Genomic DNA, 14,951 nt, shown 5'->3' on the forward strand with positions numbered 1-14,951 from the left:
TCAAGTATATCAAACATACAGTTTAGCACATGAAGAAAACATGATTAATAACAATTTTTCATTCTCTACACATGCTACATTTCAAAACACTTGTCTTTTTCTTGGGTGCAGTATGGTACACAGTAACTAAAGCATACTTACCACACGATGGAATTAATTATACGCTCAATGATTTCAAGAGCAGAATTACTCCAGTGTTCCAGAAATGGTTATAGCAGGATTAGTACTGCAATACTTGCACTCTCAGCCAGTAAACTGGGATAATCCTGTAAATCCTGTAAAGGAATTTCATGATACAGAATTAAAGTCTTCACAAGATTTGTGCTTTGGCTTACAATTACTGGAAGATCAGTATATGCAGATACATGTGAGGTAGATTCCCACTTCTGCAGGAAAACATTTGGCTTTCAAAATTACTCACACACTGTCCCATTGTGGTGTGCAATCTACAGCACAGTAGAGTATTAATGAGGTAAAATACCAATATATTCCAAACAGCATGTGAGGATAGGCCTCACTTTAAGGTGTGCAGTCATCCCTTTCAATGGCACCAAATCTGTCCTTTTTTCATTTCCCTAGTCACTTCTACAAGGTGAAAAAATACAATAAACAACGATGAGAACAGAAATTGCCCCAGTGGGAGTTTTGTCAGGAACTCTCTGTTTCTAGTTTGTTTCATCTCAAGGGACTGAAAGAACACTTTATCTTTCTTGCCAAAATCTGGTTTTCAGCTGAGGTCTTTAGACTAACATGATCACCACCACCACAAGGGCAGAGGCTCAGGTATTTGCAGTTATGGCTAAAGGCAGAGTTTATGCTGATAAGCTGGGTTTTTTTCTTCAGCTTCGTGATCTTAAGAGATTTGTTTTTACTGATGGGAGATTTGTTTTCACTTTCTGATTTATTTTAAATCTTTTAAAAGCAATTTTCCTTCTTCTGTTCACTGATTGTTTTTTGTTTAATCCCATAGAACCTATCTCGTTCAGCATGTGAACTTCACATATTATTCAGGTCTGTTCAATTCCTGAACCCCTGAAGTAACATAGATTTTCTTCATAGCCTTGTTTTGAGGTCTCTAGGACATTTATCTTCTCTCTTGCATGTGTTTTACCAGAATTTAACAAAAAAGCACTCTAATCTCAGCAAGGGATCTCTAAATTACCCACCTAATGCCATCACTATTTTATTGGACAAATGAACTAAACCTTCGGCATTCAAACAAATCCAGAATTCATTCCACCTATCAAAAAGGTCTAGCTATGAACTCCTTATCTATCTGATTCCCAAATTCCCACCTTCATAATCTCATTTTATTGCAAAGGAAGTTCTGTATGGGCATGTATGTTTTTGTTCTTTCTTACAAGCATATTGGGTCCACAGTCAACCCTAAAAAATGTATTAACTAAGAAAGGGAGGACTCTTCTCTATGACATAGATTTTTCTGATAAATACCCCAATTCATAAAGTCTTAAACCGCCCCCCAAAACAGAGATGCTTCTCTTTATTATTTTAGTATAGGAACCAAATTCTAACTTCTCCAGGAAAAAAATATACTTCATATGTGTGGCAACAAATTTAAAACAGTGAGAAACTGGTGAAAAGGGCAGGGCTGCATTTTGTTTAATCCTGACTTTCATCTTGATTGTGAATTAATTGAAAAGCAAATGAGAAATGAAACCAACTGGCAAAGCCTGGTACTTTAGACCAGGATTGATAAGCTGAGCAGCTTCTTTCAATAAGAGAGTGAGAAAGCAAGTTCCACTCACCTCTCATTGCAGGTAAGTGGGAATACATTCCCATTTCTGCACTACATCAGTCCAGTGAAAAGTTTCCACAAGCTGCAGCCCTTAGAGAACACCAGATGTCCCCCTCTTGTTGTCCTTCACTTATCTGGTACTCAGCATCTTCTCACCTACTAATGAAATGCAACATAAAATTTTTCAACTTACCTTTAGTTTTACTTGCAAAAAAAAAAGAGGGGAAGAAAATTACTGAGTTGAGACACAAACTGGAAAGATGTCCTTAAGAATTCCTTTCTCAGCTATATTTATTAAACCAGGCTAGGGGAAGATCTGTATTTGTATCAACACAGGAAAGATACAAATCCTGCTTTATTTTTCAGCAGTAGAGAAAAGAGTTCAGCCCACAAAGATCTAATCAATCCATTTGCAATTAATTTTGATATTTGGGTAAGAGACCGAAGTCTAATGAGGGGTTGTGGTGATTTGTGCAAATTTTCCCTTGCTTTTGGAGCAAAAATACACTGCTTCAAACCAGATTTACATGGCTCTAATTTGGATACAATTACAGCTCACAAAAAAATAATGACTACACTGTAGAGATAATTATTTCCCACTTTCCAAGTTACTTGCTTTCCACTGGAAAATGCTGTTCAGTCAAAAATTACCCTTATGGAAACATTGCTTTGAATTAAAATCCTTGATATCCAGGGTGGAATCTGGAGAAGGACAAAGTAACAAAATACCTCTGCAGCTAGGTCATTCGGTGAGAATGGATAGAAAGTTCCAAACCCATTGTATTTGATTTGAAACATAAGCCAAAACCCAGAGCTTTCTCAAATCTCATGTAAATGACCAAATCATGACATTGTTCACTATTCTTATAATTTATATAATTATATCATTATATTATATAATGAGAATACTCATTCTCCTAGAATACTCACTCTCCTAAAATAATCACCTTGTCTCCTTGGATATGTCTTGCCTTCATTTCATGCTAAACCTTTTTTTTTTTTTTCACATTTTCTGTTAAATAAACTTAGTATGGTTTTCCCATCTATGTTGCGGATATTTTTTTGTTAACTTGACTTCCTAATAGTTTATGACGTCGGCAATTTGTGAGGAATAAGAGCCAATATTCAGCTGTTGTAAATCAATGTTCCTGCAGCAGTTTCCCTGCAGGTCCATTGATTCTTAGTAGTTGATCTTCTGGTGAATGTATTCCAGTCAGAGAATAGACAAGACAAGGTAGGACCTTAACACATCAAGGGGCAATAAAGTAATGCTGTGACAAAGCCCAGTAAAAAAAGGTATCTTGGGAAATGGCTGGGCAAACACTATCAGCCTCCTCTGCTTATTAAATAGCATGAGACAGCTCTATCAATGACTGGAACATCATGCAATATTTATTCCTTCCTTCAATAAACATCGATTATAGGCTTGGTGGCACATCCTCTGTTCGATAGCAGATAATACCTGAATGCAGATTTCCTCTTTATGTATGCTTCAGTATTCTCTGCACACACACACACACACACAGAGAGAGAGAGAGAAAGAAACCTGAACACATGCTCCTGTGGAACTCTTTCTGCATTTAAAACCAAGCTGGCAATACTTAGTATGAAATAGACATAAAAATCAAAGAAAGGAAGACATCCTCCACCAAGAAACTACTACCATGATCTTACACAAGACAGTTCAGGAAGCTTGTTTGAAGTGCCAGCTGAGTATTTATGTTGGATAAGATGCCAGTAATTTCCACATCTGAAGCTACAGAAACTTTTCCTGATGCTTATGGAATTGTAATTCTGCTTTTCTGCTAGAAAGCAGAATTACATGGCTTGCTATAACCAAGTGTTTACTTGTGCAGAGTCAGATCATGTCTTCACATTTTAAATTACAACTTACTTTTCTTGCATTTGCAGGGAGTCAGAGGGATGGCAAGAGGAGGGGGGAGGCTTTTATTTCCCTAATTATTGTCTAGGTTTTTACAAAACTTTATCTGAAGTAGTACTTGTTCTGGGAATTAGTTAAGTTATAAATCCCCAACTCTTCTTGTCCTCCAGTAAGAGAAGCACTACATTTAGTTTTGTTTCAGTCATCTGGTGTGTCCTCCGTCATTCATGAACCTGCAAGATTACTGAAACAGCTTTAGTCAGTTGCTCAACAGAGGCAAATCTTGCCATAGCCTTAATACATCAGGGCACATCTAAGATGATCTGGCCTGGTGTATCCCCTTAAAGGCCTAGATTGTCTTCAGTTGTCATTAGTATTAATTGCAAAAGATTGCTATTGAGCTACAAGTGAAAACTGATACAAAAGAAACATTTTAACATATTTTAACTTTTTAACATATTTATCCTCAGAATCAATAGTGCACAAACTTTTCTTGCTCTTTGTCTTATCATTAATGTACTTTTCAAGTGGTTACCAGTTACTTTTCATGCCCCTCATTAAATGCATGACATTGTGTTCGCTGACCCCTCTGATACCTCTATCTCTGCCTACCCACAATGTGCTTTGAGACTTGTTTCTGCTCTCTGACCTGCACTCCAACTTCTTTATTTTTATTCCTTGTGTTAAAGTTCAAGGAAGAACTTACCATTTAGCCCAGCTGCTTTATTTCCACACTTATTTTACCACTGTACCCTTAATATTAATCCACCAAAGAGTTGTGAGCTAACTTCATCTTGTTTTTCTTTCAGATCTGAGCCTTATAAAACACCCCATTAACTCCCAAAGATAAATGAAATCCACCTTCTCAAACACCATTTGGGCTTTCCTGTTTCTCCTTTATCCCTTCATTGAAGACAAGAAATACTGGCATTTCATGATCAAATCCATACATTTGATCTATCTATTAATTTCCAGTCACTCGAAAAGTAACTACTGAAAAAAGTGCTCTTACCCATTTGGGGTTGAAAACATACCTAGCACTGGCTCCTCATCTCTCAGTCTCAGAGTAGCCTCTGTTGCAGCCAATCCCTATATGAATACAATAAAAGAGGAAAGCAGACTTCCAAAGTGAAAAACAAGACCAATTTAACTCACTTCCTGCCACTTCCACTGCTACAGGATTTGCAAGGAAAGGGTGAAGATTCACAGCCTGTTCCTCAGCTTTCCAAGCACTTGTAGTCACTCTGAACTTTTGAAAACTGGTGTGATCTCCAGCGGCCAAGGACTTGTGTCATCAGTATGAGGAGGATGGAGCAAACACAAACAATTAAGTTTTGTCAGATCCTTCAGAGCATTCTTGGACATGGCATAAATTCACAGCTCTAAGAATATGAAATATTAATGTAGATACAATTACAAAGATATTTCATTATGTATCATGTCCAGTCATTCATATCCTGTTACAGAAAAAAGAATAATTTTACTATCTAATCCCGTCAAATCCCAAATTAAGCACAGCAAAATGCCTGTGTAGAAGGGAGAGCAACAAATCTTGTTTCAGCTGAACTTTAAACTTACCCTGGTATCATCTGTTGACCTCAGCCCAGTACTGAGTGTTTGATCCAGTAACAACTGACTTGGTTAACTCAAAATGATGCTTCAGAATATTGTTTGATAAAAAGTTACTGGTTTCTAGAGAAAAAGCTAAAATTCTCAGTGAGTTGATTATCTTCCATATGGAGATTGCAAAGAGAGCAGTCTGCAGCAACCAGAAGGAGTAGAGAACCACGTGAAGTCAGCATTGCATTCTTTTGAGCATATGAACAATGCCATTCAAAAAGACAAGCTGCCTTTTACATTTTTTCCTTTTCATAAGTGGCAGACAGATGTCTTCTGTAGCTTGGCATCTACAGTCCTTACCCAGCTGCTATGTATGGACTTCATCTCAAAGCCAAGAAGCCAAGATCACATTTTCAGGCAGAGTAGGAGATGGAAACCCAAATGGCAGAAATTGTATTAATTTATATGTGCAGAAGTTGTGTACAGCCTGGATGTGGCACTGATACCCATTCTTCTTAAGCTTTGACTAACAAGTAATTAAGCTAAGGATAGGGAGCACAGTCTGGCATTATGTTCAGTAGTCTGTACCAGGGACAAAGCAGATTATTCATGATTGACAGAAAAAAAAAACTATGCAAGATCAAAATAAAATAATTAATTACTTTTCTATGAAAAAAATGAGCTTCATCATCCTTGGGCTAGCAAGAAATACCAAACTCATCTATAAAGACCTTCCTTCCATTTCTCTCCACTTAGTAAATTCCACTGTGGTAGGTAATGATATCAATGTGACATTTTCCCTCTAATTAGTCTGCTTTTAATGAAGTTAAGAAGCACGTCAAAGAACTATAAAAAATATTTTTAAAAAACCCACAGACATGATATTAAATTTTAGAAAAGGAAAGGGGAAAGTAAGAGCTCTCCAGCAAAGATCTGTGTGAAAATGCACTAGAGCCACTGTGAGCACTGACAATTCAGATTCTCCCCTGTGGCTCACAGCCCCATATTTAGAGGTGCTCACATCTTTTCAGGGACTCCTGCAAGAGTTAAATCTCTCAGTGCCTTATGAGAAGTGATATAAGTGGATCTGCCTTGCAGTGTAAGCTCTCACAGACAAGTAGTTGGCTAGGACATACGATCCTGTTTGTCCCTAAAAGGGTATAACAAAAACACCTATGGATTCTCTGCCCCATTATTCAGCAGTATATTAGGCAAAATGCATAATGCATGTACTATGTACACTGTATCTATCTTCCCAAGGAGTTATTGTTATGAGGGTGTTTTTCAGTTTCTTTAGTCTATAGGTCTGTCTCATGAATATTGAATGCTTGTTTTCTTGAACAGTATTGTACTTGGAAGAAAACACCCTGAGTCCATCCTAACAATAAGTGTCCCCAGGGAGAGGGAAGAACAGATACAGCTAAAAGCCCAGCAAAACTTTTACAATTGCAAACATTGATAAACTGCAGTATTATCTCTAGGATAAGCACAACAAGGTTAATAATGTCCTACACTTTTCCTAGTATTCTGGTTTTCTGGCTAAGACGTAAAGGAGAGCCAACACTATTTTCAACACTAAATCTACTATTCCACTGTAAACCACTTCAGAGACAATATAGCCACACTGCAAAAATCTTACTCACTTTTGGACTACCTGTTATTCACACTCAAGGTTTTTGTGCAACTTCTCATAAAGCATGTGAAACCTTGCCAGCCTTTAAAACACCTCCAAATTTAAGAATGCCTACAAAGGTAGTGATTTAGGTTAGATCTAATTGCATTTTTTTACAATTTTATGAACCAAATCAGGTGAAAATTTTCAAGAATAAACATTCAGAAGCTTCAGATCCATCTTTACTTAACCATCAGCATCAAAGCTTCGACATGTCTACATCACTGCAACAAATGACTTGTGGCCCATACTTCAGTAGGGCATTTTTGAAATATCTTACTCTAGCCACATTGCTGCAGGCTCAACAAGGCAAACTCCTATTAGCAATGAAGTCCAGCTGAGGATCTTTCTTTACATTTTGTTTTGAATAAAATGTATAATGCCACACAGTGCAAAGGGTCTCTACTCAGCCTTAGTGAAGCCTCATCTGGAGCAGTGTCCAGTTCTAGGCTCCTCAGTACAAGAAAAAACAAAGAACTCCTGGAGAGGGTCCAGTGAATGTCCACAAGGATAATTCGGGGACTGAAGCATTTCTCTTATGATGAGAGACTGCAGGAGCTGGGCCTGTTCAGTCTGGAGAAAAGCAGAGTGAGAAGGGATCTCATTCATGTATATAAATACTTTTAAAAGGTAAGTGCCAAGAAGAGGGTGTCAAACTTTTTTCAGTGGTGCCCAGCAACAGGACAAGAAACAGTGGACATGAACTAAACCACAAGAAGTTCCCCCTCAGGCTGCTCTGGCAGGGAGTGGAATCTCCCTCTCTGGAGACACTCAAAACCCTCCTGGACCTGTTCCTGCATCACCTGCTCGAGGTGACCCTGCCTTGGCAGGGGGCTGGATCAAATATCTGCAGAACTCCCTTCCAACCTCAACAATTCTGTGAAATAGCAACAAAAGCAAAGCTCTCAACTCTATAACCCTACATCTTAATTTGAAATGTCTTGTACCATCTATGAAAATGAAAATCAACCAAAAATGAAAATCAGTTTTGGCTTGGAAAAAACACATATACCAGTGTTCAGCTTAAGATGGAAAAAGAAAAGGATGGGGAAAGAATCAGCAACAAGACTACTCTCATGGACTGGGAAGAAAGAGTGGTGCCAAGGAAAACTCCATTATCTCCTTCCTGACCACACACACACACACACACACACACACACACACACATACACATATCTACACATCAGCTTTAATGAATAATTGCAATTTGCCAGTGTTCTAAAGGAGCAGGATTTGGCTCTTAATCAAAATATGGTCAAATCTTCTATGCAAATTATGTTAGAAATGCCAATAAAAGGCGTGTAGCATGAAATCTGGCTACTCCACACTCCAGAGCACAGTCTGGAAGGATCTGTGTTTGCTGCTGTCCTGACAAGGCAGGAGATGCCCAAGACATCCGTCATGCTGCTCTAGTCATCAACTCCATCAAGAAACAGCCAATTCCAGACTTTTCCAGTCTCTTTTTCCTTTCCTGGTGGAAATCTCTTGTGGACATATTTCACAGAGATAAGAGAAGTATATTCACCTGAACTCACCTGAACCACAGCACCACTGAAGAACTGCAATATGTCTGAGCCCTGCTTGGGGGCTTGGACAGAAACACTGTTCACTGTTGAATATCACAGTCAAGTCAATTTTAAAATAATGAAAATCAGGGTAAATCATACATAATTAATTTGCACCAAAAAAATCTAAGCTTTATCCTTCTAGCAAGAGCATGATTATCATAAAACATGATCAACTGAATTTCTTTTAGTCTTATGAAAAGTTCTTGGCTCTTTATTCTGGTTAGCAACGAAAACATAGAAAGGTGAATAAAAATTCACCAGATAAATAAGTATTCAGGAATTATTCTTGCTAACAAATACAAAATATAAATACATGAAGATCTACATTTCAATTTTAATGTTGCAGTTCTAGTTATTATATTAATAGCATTTTTTAAAGATTAAATTATTGTCTTTGAAACAATTCAGGATAGTGACTCAAACTCATAAGAGTGAAGAGGTTTTTTTAGACAAAACCAACAAACCAACCTGAGCTTATCTCTCTGTTATGTTAAAAGCACATAATCTGAAGCATTAGACTTTCATTAAAGTGAAGTGTGGGCTTTTTGTTCAGTAGTGTCCTAGGATGTGGTGACCAATTTCACTTCAAAATGTTTTGATCAGCAGTTTATCCTTGTATTATTTATGGCTGAAGACGACAGACTGTTTTCTGATAGACCTGTAACCCACTTGAAATCTTTGCCCCTCACCAAGCCCAAAGAGATTTGACACAAGTTTCCTGGAAACAAGGATCTGAGACCACGTTGTTCATGACCTGAACTCTTTTATGAGGGCATCACACAATGCCAGCCCAACAATGCCAGTCAGTGGCATGTCCAAAAAGAGCATCATCAGGTCCAGCACTACACCAGCATGGATGAGCATTTCATGTCTGGGTCATCCTGACCAAGTAGCCAACAGCCACTTAACAGAGCCTGCATACATCCAAACCATGGACACTCGTTGTACTGCCAGAACAAGAGATAATGTGTACAGCTCTTAGGAGGCTGATGGTTATAAAGCATCTGCACTGCTGTCCTCCCACTGGCATGAACTCCCAAAGAACTGGGTCATCACACAGAGCCCCAACAATCATGTGAGCAGTTAGATCATGTCACTGGATCCCAAAAAATACGGAACATACGTCACCATAAGGGCAACCACCACCATCAGTCAGATCAGGACAAAGGCCTGATACCTTCACTAGGGGACACCCAGTCTGCTCCTCTTAAACACAAATTGGGGCAGGTGCCTGACACCCTTAGCTCAGCTCAGCTCCAGCAGGCTGCTCCTAACAGCAAGCAGTGTATATCAAGGTTTGGCTGCTTCCAAAGAATCATTCCCCTTAGCTTCAGTTGTTCTGTCTGGGTGATAATTCTTGTCTGTTGTAAATTCATAGGATCATTAGGGTCGAAAAAGACCTCTAAGATCACCAAGGTATAGATCAATATGTGTTCTTAGTCCCCAGTGCTTTCAAAATACATTTATACCAAATAATTCTGAAAAAAAAATATCTCAGTTTAGAAGTGTTTAGTCTGCTTTTTTCAGGGAAGGCTCACTCACTAAGGGAGAGGAGGGAGATTTTTAAAGAGCTCAGAATTAACTGCTTCCTTTTCCTTAGAGTTTGAAGATGAACAGGTTGACATCATCAATATGGACAGGTTGAAACAATTTGACCTCCTGGAGGTTATGACTATGATATGGTGGCCCCAGAGGTAGGTGTTTCTGAACATGGTAATACCAGGGCACAAATAAGTGTTGGACATGGCACACAACACATAACCCCCCTCACTACACTGAAGAGATATTGCTGGGCAGTCAGTGTTAGAGCAGCCTTGTCAAAAGTGGGGAGTATTGGGTTCTTCCAGTGGGCAATTTCCAGGACTTCTAAGTATCTTCTTTACACCACTCCTAAATCAAATTCCTTTCTTCAGCTCACTGCAAGGCAATCAGGGTTGGTGTCCAAAGAACAGTTATTTCTTTATTCCACTCTAGCCAATCCAAACAACTGCGTAGCACTTACACCTTCCATGGACATTTCTGGCACTTCTATTTAAATAGGAATTGTCAGAATAACAATTCATATTTGGCATCCAGATTAATTCAATTTTCTTCCACATTACGAGGTATAATTTCACAGCAGAAGTGAAATAACAAGACTCTAGCTGTCCTATCCACTTACGCATCAAACAGAAACACTGTCTCCTCTGAAGGACACTAAAAAGCCCTTATTGGTTGTCCGGTCTGTCCAGTGTCAAATTACTTTGCTATTCCTATGTCCTGATTCTAGTTTTAGCATATTTGAAAGCATGCAAATGTTTGGAAGACAAAACGCTAAAACATTGTACTTGTTATTTATAGAACTTCCTTTTTTAGGTTTTCAATTGTTTGACAAACATAATTAGTGAAATATTCCCCTTTCCAAGGAGAGTAGTGGGGAGCAAACAGTGTCTCCTACAGCATTCTGTTAATTCCACACAATGGAAAAGACAATTTTGTCCTGGTCCAGGCTGAGAGGTGGAGAGCACATAGGAAAAGCACAAAGTATTTTGAAAGATACAAAAGGTACAATGTATTTCCTTTCTGTAGTAGCCTATTTTTATAATAAATTAACTAATATGTATATTGGAGTGTGCTGGAGTGGCTTCTCCTACACAATCATAAAAGGAAATATTAATTATGGAATTATAAAAGGAAATATTAATTATGGAATAAAGCATAATTGTCTAAACCATAAACAATGCCATCAGATTCCAGTACCTGTGAATATGTATTTTAGTTTCATAGATAATAGCACTATCACAGCTTCTTGCTCAAAAAAACCCCATCTGATGAAGCAGGTACTGCAAGTCTGAATGGCAGAGGACTCAAGGTCTGTTAGAAACTTCTCTGAAGAAGGCCAAACACTCTCCTGAGATGCATGACATTTATCTGAGGTAACAACAAGCAAGAGAAGCTCCAACATAACCATTAAAGTACTGCTGAAAGCACAGAGAATTTGCCAGCAACAGGCACGTCACATATCTTTGCTATTTTTATCTAGCACGTTGATTTCCATTTCCAGTTTTCAGCTTGCACAAAAGCCCCTATGCTGTGTTCACTTTGGAAGATACATATAGCAAGTTCCCACAGAAAATCAGCTTGGTTTTTCAGAGAGGAAAACAAACAAACACACAAAAAACATATTAAAAAGCAAGTGATTTGGGATTGGGTGGTCTCATAGAAAGTGACTGTGGTTTTTTCTGTTCCACTTTGCCATATCTTCTGGAAGCTACAGGGAACAAAATTTGAAGACTTCATGCAAGTAACTTTTCCAGTTGATCTATAGGAAGCTTGCATACCAACTGTCTGAATTTCATGGGACACAGGTTAAAATCTGATTTTCTTAAAAATCCAACCCTTCTCCTTGGAAAAGGATTTTTCCTCTCATTTTCCTTCTTCACACACCTGCAGGATAGTGGGTAATTCTAATTAAAATCTGTGACTTTGCATTAGTACACATAATTGACACCAGGAGCACACTTTTGACACAGACTTCTTTACTGTGAGGCTGGTGAGGCAATGGCACAGAGAAGCTGGGGCTGCCCCACTCCTGAAGGTGTTCAAGGCCAGCTGAGTGGCTCTGAGCAACCTGGTCTAGTGGGAGGTGTCCCTTCCTATGGCAGGGGGGTTGGAACAAGATGGTCTTCAAGCTCCCTTCCAACCCAAGCCAGTTCCTTTTACTATGATTATTCCCACTTGATGTTCTTTTGTTTCCATTGCAGAGCAGTCTGTGAGTGTTCAAACACCCTCAGCACCAGCTCTACTGATCTGCTTCTATGGGACCCTTCTTTAGGTATATTAGTCAGGAACTAATATATTCATTTGAGGCACTGCTTTGTGAAAGGAGGTCAGAACTCTTCAGGCAGAGGGCCCAGATGCCTTACTGCTGGTCACTTGCCCAAAACCAAAATTTCTCACTTAGTTTTTGGGTTGGCTCTAAGCAGAGTTTATGTTCCTCTCAAGTGGGAGAAAAGAGACTACCATGAAAACATTTACATAGAAATTACCGAATTAAAATTTTTAAATAAAATACCAAAAATTTAATGTCTGAATCAACACCCAAAAAAATAGCAGAACAATGTGCTGAATTAAAATATATTCTCTATTTTACCTCTAAAATTCATGCAGTTGGTCCTAATAATCTGTTGACTAGTTTGCCTGTTAATTCCAGAAAACCATCCCATTCCCTTGTCCTCTGCCAGTCATTCCTATTTTATTGTAATCCTCCAGAGTGATACTCCATCATCTTCACATTAAAAAAACCCAAAACCAAAATGAAACAACAAGAAAAAAAACCCCAAACATTAATTTGACTGAACATAGCATAGAATATTACTTATAAGTGTCAGGGTCCAAATGGAAGTAAAAAACTCTGCATAGTGGTAATCAGAAATAAATGTAATATCTAGAAACAAAAAATTGTATTTCTTGTCATGCACCTGGACATGGAGCTCCCTGGTGCCACAGGACATCCCCAAGGCTGCATCCACAAGCTTGCTGCCACTCTGACACTCCCAGGCAGGCTCTGCTCCAGCTCTCAGCAGAGACAGGGACATGAGCACCATGGCTTGTGCCCTAACTATTGGTGTCAGCCATCCCCACTGCAGGACAGACATAAGGAAATCTCTCCATCCCTCTGTTCTCATGCTGCCTTCCTGCTCCAAAACTCCCAGCTTTGTGCTGGCACAGCACAAAATGCATGCTTAACCATACACGCTCTTTTGCCACCTCAGCTAAACAGGAGAAAACCTTTGGCAGATAAATAGAGAAAGCAATTGAGGATACAGGTGTCTTAATTGTCAGGGGGAAAGGTTAGAGAAACTCAAATCCTTTAACAGACTCTTGCCAGAAGACAAATCTTTAAAAGCCTGCAGTATGTAAACTATGGCATCTTTCAACTTCCTCCTCAGGGATGTATCTATATTAGCATTTACTGCATTGCAGGGTTCACTTTAGGTTTAAATTTGTTTTGCATATATACTTGGGTTCTCTAGTATACAATATCTCTCAAGCTCTGGGCCAGTCAGAGCACTTTCCCTGCTGGTGCTCCAAGGCTGAAGCCTTGGCAGAGGGCAGCCTCTGTCCCACCCCACCCGTGATGGTGGCACAGGGCCCTCCTGTGGCTGACACTCTCCAATCCCTGATGCACACCCAGGCCCAGCACCTGACAAAAACACTGCACCTGCAGCCTAGAGGTCGCTGCAAATTAAATCCCAATTCCTACCTTTTGTACCACACCAATAAGTAATAGTCTTAGTTTCTGCAGGCAACTCAACTCGCAGTCCTGCTGTCATATTTGCTCATGCCAAACGGGCTTTCTGCTCTTCTGTCTCTGCTCAAAACAATTCTAAAATGCCATTAATTAACATATATTTACCAAGGACTGAAACTTTCCTACAAGTTCCAAATTTTCACTGAAGAAAAAATAAGTCAGAAAATAATCATCAAGGACCCTACATACAGGTATTAAGGAATTCAATTAGGAAAATCCAGTGTTCAAAAGTCAATTAGTCAGGCTAAAGATCGTGCAGCACTGCTGACTTTAATAACCTGACATTATTCCTATTTCCTTTATTCCATTTCATATGGCATTGCCTTTCGGTCTGTTCATGAGCACAGCTGGGGAGTTTGGTTGTCACACGTATGCACAGACACACTTTGCCTCTCACTCAATTTGTCCAATCCCAGATATATTTATAAGTGAACTGATATTCCAGATCAGCTCAACGTAAATGTAGTGGGTATTTGTTCAACCAGGCTAATATGTCAGACTTAAATGCCTGCATTTATATCTGTCTGATGTGAATTATTCATGAGCACGTATTAGCAAGCGCTCTCTCTTTCTCTTCTGTTAAGCTTTGAGCTGGTCCCTTGGGAGCTCATTACCTACAGTGGGTTTCACAAGGGCTTGATGTGACTCTACCAGAATTATTATTGTACCTTCCCAGAAAGACTGTGATACTCTTCCCAGACACCTACAGTTCAATTCAGAGTCGACTATTCAATTGTCTAATAGCAGTGAGAATTTTTCCCACGGAGCCAAAGTAGTGAAATTGAATTATCTGGAATATTACCGGTTTTTTTTCCAGAGACAGACAGAGCCATTGGACAGGTACTGCTGAAATAATTTTAGGGCTCTTTCTTTCCCTGGCAATCTGCTTCGACTACCTTTTCCCTTTTCAAAGGAGGTTTTGATTTTGGTTTTTTTAAGCACTTCGGATAGCGACTCTGCCCGATGCCAGCGCCGATGCGGGTGATGAAAGGCAGCCCGCAGCTCAGGTGCCGTATCCCGCTCGGCAGCACTGTCAGCAGCTGGGAGGCGGTGAGAGAGCTGCTCCATCGCCATCCCCGCCACCTCCGAGCCTCGCACCGCCAGGGTGGCGGGACACGGGAGCCACGGCATCCCTCTCCCACCCGTCCCGCTCCATCACCACCGGCGCCTGAGCTCGGGCGCGGCTGGGCATGGGCAGCCAGGGCTCCCCGCGCTGAGGA

Source organism: Zonotrichia leucophrys, chromosome 2 (genome assembly GCF_028769735.1).
Source record: "Zonotrichia leucophrys gambelii isolate GWCS_2022_RI chromosome 2, RI_Zleu_2.0, whole genome shotgun sequence".
NCBI lineage: Eukaryota > Metazoa > Chordata > Aves > Passeriformes > Passerellidae > Zonotrichia > Zonotrichia leucophrys.